The sequence below is a fragment of the Schistocerca americana genome, chromosome X, assembly GCF_021461395.2.
Source record: "Schistocerca americana isolate TAMUIC-IGC-003095 chromosome X, iqSchAmer2.1, whole genome shotgun sequence".
In the NCBI taxonomy this organism is placed as follows: Eukaryota; Metazoa; Arthropoda; class Insecta; order Orthoptera; family Acrididae; genus Schistocerca; species Schistocerca americana.
Window position 1 is genome coordinate 744,946,706 of NC_060130.1, and position 7,287 is coordinate 744,953,992.

Below are 7,287 nucleotides of genomic sequence, written 5' to 3' on the forward strand. Positions count from 1 at the left end.
CTTAAAAGTAATTTAAAACTTAATTCTAGCTCTGGAAATTTTAATAGGAAGTCTAACATTCACATTCCTACAGACAACATACTCGTGCTACAAGCGTTTATTTCAGCTTATTCAAATTAAGTTGAAAGTTAATAGTGCCTCAGGAAACGTTTTTAATCACTCTGTGACTAGCATTCTGTCAGGAAATACATTTTTTTGCCTATGGCTCTTCAGTTCGCTTAAGAAGTGATTTACTGTTTGACATTGTCTTAGAAAACATTTATATACAGTTTCATTAAGTCAGCAAATTCGCGTGGAGACAGTATTGTGAATTATCATGTTTCTCAACAGGTTGTAATTAGACTTTACAATCTTTGATGCAAACACTGACGTTGGAATGGCTCTTAAGTAGTTTCCATTATAAAACTAATTTTTTTAGTTTTGGATTGCAGCAATAAATCAAGTTGCATCCCAGTATTTCAAAATTTTCATTGTAGTAACGTCGAAATATCCCCACAAGCCATCACAAACTTCACTGTCTGTTGAATGCATGTTAGATGGATAATATACCCAGTGGGGGCACTGAGTCCACTTTAGAAGAAACGAGGTAAGCAAATCTCCTCTTGTTAAGCTAAGAAAGGGGAAACTGCTGCAGCATCTGCTCATGAAGTGTTCACTGTAGCCCTCCACATTTAACCATTCACACAGAACAGCTTGCACACTTATTATCTCCGATGCAGTAATGTGTCACTGCAAGAACATTCCATCTCTTGTCTTAGTTATATACTTAGTTACGAAGGGGACTGGACTGTTACACACAGGTACTGGCTGGTGATGAGATCCTTACAGGCTGTTAGGCAACATGGCATCGTGAATCAGCAGTTCTTGCATTATGAAGGCCAGAGGAGACCATTTTTAAGATGGCTGTTATGAATTGCAGCACCATTGTCATACACAAGAATGCAGAAACAAGTGCCTAGGTGTTCCAAAAATAAAAGTGTAATATCACTTCTGGTAGTACGTTCTCACAATTGGTGACCGAGTGAATTTTGTTTACACGTACACTCCCACTTATCATACAGTCACAATACCACAAGCCGAGAAGTGAAATCAAGTTCATAAATTTATTAGTCTTGTGAGCATGCCTTAGAATTATGGTAATTCGAAACTGCACATCATCGTTATTGCTCTGTGTTCGTAACATGTGGATATGTCTAGTGACTGTTTTGTAATTTGACATCAATTTTATTCACGAAAGTCTCCTTATGGAAATAAATGAAATACTTATAAACATCTACAAGGTATGCAACTTCGCTTCCGCCGTTTTTTCCCCAACATTTGAGGCTTTAATGAAACAAATTGGTTACACGTATCATTCAAAGTATTTTCCATCACTTTCTCCGATCTTTCGGACAGTACGAATCCCGCGGCGAAAAAATTGTTCATCTTTTGAAACGATCCACGAATCGATCCAGTTAGTGACCTCTTCATGAGATCGGAAGTGTTGATCAGCCAGGACATGCGCCATTTGCGTCGGTGTGGCTTTTTTCGTGTGCAGGCTGCAAATTAGAATTCACCTACCTCAGAACGGCGACTGCTCTATGTCGCTTCACTCGTCAATGCAGACAATTACAAGATGATGTAAAAGCAGTGTTGATAAAAAAACACTAATATCTACAATTACTGAGACCGCGCAACTCTAGTAATGAAATAAAGTTCTATAGAAAAACTGTCGTTAATTTTACCACTAATTTGAGTTAATACATTCGGTCCTTCTCACATATTTTTTTAAAAAAAGAAAACTGCTCGCCATAAATGCTCAGTGGTTGAATACTGGAACATGCCACATGGATACTATGAAGGCCAAATTTCACACACAAATATTTGTCCAATTAAAGGAATTTTATAAGGGGGACTATGCTCCAGACTGAACGCTGAAAGGCATAATCAGTCTTAAATGATGATGATGATGAAACAGTTCTAGAACCTCTACACTTCACAAAACTCTCCGCAACTACATCAGCGTTAGTCACGACACGTATCAAACGTGAGGAGCTCAATATTCCTTCATTTTACACATAATGAGAAACATCATATTTAACATGTCCTTCCGCGACCGCAGCTGGCGAGCGACTCCTCTCTTGCAGCCTCACTCCGAGTATCAGGCAACGAGCGGGAACCGTCTCAGTTCTGATTGGCTTACCATACTGACGGCCAATGAGAATGCTCACACATGATCATACTAGCACCAAACCGGCCTGCACCAATCCTTATACACAGACGCATTTTCGTCGACCTGACATGCAAATATTAATGTTAAATAAACGATAACGAAAAAAACAATAATTCTCGACATATTCTTTAGATACAGATTTTACTCCAGCTGACTTTTCTGGCTGCTCTGTTGCAATAGCAGTCACTCCTAGACATACGTCATCAGCAAAGTGGGTAATTTCAATTGGATCAATTTCCCACGACAGGCTTGTGTAACTCCTGCAGGTTACTTAAGACGGTATATAATGCAACGTTACAATTTGACGAATGTCCCACGTACACACTCTCGTTCACTCACATTCACTCTCATTACAATATTAGTCACAAATAATAATTTTGCTGATTTTTATATTGTGACAATGAAAAATAATTAAAGTTTTAATATGAAAATTTCAACCAATTAATTCTGTGCACTGAGAGTTCTGCTCATGTTTTCCAACTATATCAAAAAATAAACTATTATATTTCCAAACTGAATTTAGTTTTCTAAGTGTTGGTTTTTGATTTTTAGCAAGTTTTTTTATCTCTGAAACTATGATAGTTACAAAGCTGAAATTTGGATACAATCTTCTCTTGAATGACAAAAGGTAGTGTACCGATTTTGAAAATGATTGAATAATATTTAATATCATTTATTTAGGTTGTTATAGGTAGTGAATGTACAGTCGCTAAGAAGTGACACAGGAACCGTTCTCACCCTTCCGTAGTACCAGGTTTACATGACTCATTGGCTAAGACACAAGTGGCGGTTTCTTCCACAGCCTCTGGCTCCAATATTGCGGGCTGTATAGCAACGAATGTTATCGCGCGTTAACCCCCTACGAACCCAAAATTTCTCCTGAGCATATTTTATGCTTCCTATTGCTTCCAAAAGTTGAATCTTTAACTAGCATGACACTGTTAATCAAACTTTGTTTTCTTCAATTAACCATATATCTAAATTACATAACAGTATTATAGACAATTACACCGAATATCAAGGGCTAGGACTAAATAGTATACAATCAAATTAATTTACAGAAAATTACCATCTTTTTCTCATATCACATTTTTCTTACAAAATTATTCTTGAAATCTTTCTTTTTTCAAAACTGAATTAACAAAGTATTTACATCGGACAAATTTTACATTTGCTCTTGAGACTACAAACTTTTTTCTCCAAACAAAAGGTTCTTACTGTTTCATAATGAATTTAAGTAAAAACAATCAATTAACACTCCGCTCTTTCAGCGTCCAAAAATTGACTAGAAATATAATTTCGGCACTGTGGAGGGTGTTCTTTCCTATCGCAGGGTATATTCACTTCAATATGGTGGTCATCTCTTTACCTACCATTTATTTGACAACACGTTGGGATTCTGATAACTGTCTCTGATGAATAAAATGGATGCGGATCACTTCTATTCAACACTTACATATGTGTCACGTCATGGGCTCATCACTGGGATACAGCGTCCAGCTATGTCTCAAATCGGGTTTTCTCTCAATCTCGTATCAGGTTCTGTCATATTTTGGTACCTGCAATATACAGTACGTCTAAGAGTCCATTCTTAATCTATACATCCTACCCTAACACACCTATATACTCTTAATCAGCAATTGCTGCTCTCAATTCAAAAGCAAAGAACTCTGTAAAAGAAATTTTCGAAAACTTTACTGTCCTCCACAATCTACTTTTTATTTACCCAAACATTTCTTTCTTAGGCAAATTCATATTTCATTGCAATTTAACATTTTCTTTACAGTAGTTACAATTAATACCTATCCTCTCAAGAAAAAGTGAATTAGCTGCCCCTCAAAAAAAAAAAAAAAAAAAAAAATCAACAGTACCCCAAAATTAGCGACATCACTGAGTTCTTTTTTCAAAGTCTGTTAAGGATTAAGCAAGTTACTGTTACAAAATCCGCTGATTCCCAAAACCACTCTTTTTTAACTCTCTTTCATAAAACAAAATTTTACTGCTTGCCTTCACACAAATAAGCTAGTGTACACAAAGAACAAAATACAACATTATAAAATATCCTGGAAAGTTACCTTCGCCACCATCTGCGGCTCTGAAAAACATCATTACACATTACATAAAGAAATACAAAATTACTTAATGTACATGAACTTTCAGAAAAGACTTCCTGACACTTAAATCTATACTCAATGTAAACAAATTTCTCTTCTTCAGAAACGCTTTCCTTGTCATTGCCAGTCTACATTTAATATCCTCTCTGCTTCGACCATCATCAGTTAGTTTGCTCCCCAAATAGCAAAACTCATTTACTACTTTAAGCGTCTCATTTCCTAATCTAATTCCCGCACGCAACATCACCCGCTATAATTCGACTACATTCCATTATCCTCGTTTTGCTTTTGTTGATGTTCATCTTATATCCTCCTTTCAAGACACTGTCCATTCCGTTCAGCTGCTCTTCCAGATCCTTTACGGTCTGTGACAGAATTACGATATCATCAGCGAACCTCAAAGTTTTTATTTCTTCTCCATGGATTTTAATACCTACTTCGAATTTTTCTTTTGTTTCCTTTACTGCTTGCTCAATTACAGATTGAATAACATTGGAGATAGGTTACAACCCTGTCTCACTCCCTTCCCAACCACTGCTTCCCTTTCATGCTCCTCTACTCTTATAACTGCCATCTGGTTTCTGTACAAATTGTAAATAGCCTTTCACTCCCTGTATTTTACCCCAACCACCTTCAGAATTTAAATGAGAATATTCCAGACAACATTGTCAAAAGTTCTCTCTAAGTCTACAAATGCTAGAAACGTAGGTTTGCCTATCTTTAATCTATTTTCTAAGATAAGTCGTAGGCTCAGTATCGCCTCACGTGATCCAACATTTCTATGGAATCCAAACTGACCTTCCCCGAGGTCGGCTTCTACCAGTGTAAAGAATATGTGTTAGTATTTTGCAGCTGTGGCTTATTAAACTGATAGTTCGGTAATTTTCACATCTGTCAACACCTGCTTTCTTTGGGATTGGAATTATTATATTCTTCTCGAAGTCTGAGGGTATTTCACCTGTCTCATACATCTTGCTCACTAGATGATAGAGTTTTGTTAGGCCTGTCCCTCCCAAGGCTGTCAGTAGTTCTAATGGAATGTTGCCTACTAACGGGGCCTTGTTTCGACTTAGGTCTTTCAGTGCGCTGTCAAACTCTTCACGCATTATCATATCTCCTATTTCATCTTCATCTACATTCTCTTCCATTTCTATAACACTGTCCTCAAGAACATCGCCCTTGTATAGACCCTCTATATACTCCTTCACTCTTTCCGCTTCCCCTTCTTTGCTTAGAACTGGGTTTCCACCTGAGCTCTTGGTATTCATGCAAGTGGTTCTCCTTTCTCCAAAGGTCTCTTTAATGTTCCTGTAGGCAGTATCTATCTTACCCCTAGTGAGATAAGCCTCTACATCCTTACATTTGTCCTCTAGCCATCCCTGCTTAGCCATTTTGCACTTTCTGTCGATCTCATTTTTGAGACGTCTGTATTCCATTTTGCCTGTTTCACTTACTGCATTTTTATATTTTCTCCTTTCATCAGTTAAATTCAATATCTCTTCTGTTACCCAAGGATTTCTATTAGCCCTCGTATTTTTACCTACTTGATCCTCTGCTACCTTCACTATTTCATCTTTCAAAGCTACCCATTCTTCTGCTGTATTTATTTCCCTCATTCTTGTCAATCGCTCCCTAATACTCTCCCTGAAGCTCTCTACAGCCTCTGGTTCTTTCAGTTGATCCAGGTCCCATCTTCTCAAATCCCCACCTTTTTACATTTTCTTTAGTTTTAATTTACAGTTCATAACCAATAGATTGTGGTCAGAGTCCACATCTGCCCCTGGAAATGTCTTACAATTTAAAACCTGGTTCCTGAATCTCTGTCTTACCATTAAATAATCTATCTGAGATCTTCCAGTGTGGTGTCACCGCCAGACACCACACTTGCTAGGTGGTAGCCTTTAAATCGGCCGCGGTCCGTTAGTATACGTCGGACCCGCGTGTCGCCACTGTCAGTGATTGCAGACCGAGCGCTGCCACACGGCAGGTCTAGAGAGACGTCCTAGCACTCGCCCCAGTTGTACAGCCGACTTTGCTAGAGATGGTTCACTGACAAATTACGCTCTCATTTGCCGAGACGATAGTTAGCATAGCCTTCAGCTACGTCATTTGCTACGACCTAGCAAGGCGCCATTATCAATTGCTATTTATCTTGTGATGCATGTACCGTCAGACCGATGTTCACCAATTATGGATTAAAGTTAAGTATTCCAGAAGCTACGTACTATTTTTGCTACCATCTGGTGAGCAAGATGTATGAAACAGGCGAAATACCCTCAGACTTCAAGAAGAATATAATAATTCCAATCCCAAAGAAAGCAGGTGTTGACAGATGTGAAAATTACCGAACTATCAGCTTAATAAGTCACAGCTGCAAAATACTAACACGAATTCTTTACAGACGAATGGAAAAACTAGTAGAAGCCAACCTCGGGGAAGATCAGTTTGGATTCCGTAGAAACACTGGAACACGTGAGGCAATACTGACCTTACGACTTATCTTAGAAGAAAGATTAAGGAAAGGCAAACCTACGTTTCTAGCATTTGTAGGCTTAGAGAAAGCTTTTGACAATGTTGACTGGAATACTCTCTTTCAAATTCTAAAGGTGGCAGGGGTAAAATACAGGGAGCGAAAGGCTATTTACAATTTGTACAGAAACCAGATGGCAGTTATAAGAGTCGAGGGGCATGAAAGGGAAGCAGTGGTTAGGAAAGGAGTGAGACAGGGTTGTAGCCTCTCCCAGATGTTGTTCAATCTGTATATTGAGCAAGCAGTAAAGGAAACAAAAGAAAAATTCGGAGTAGGTATTAAAATTCATGGAGAAGAAATAAAAACTTTGAGGTTCGCCGATGACATTGTAATTCTGTCAGAGACAGCAAAGGACTTGGAAGAGCAGATGAATGGAATGGACAGTGTCTTGAAAGGAGGATATAAGATGAACATCAACAAAAGCAAAACAA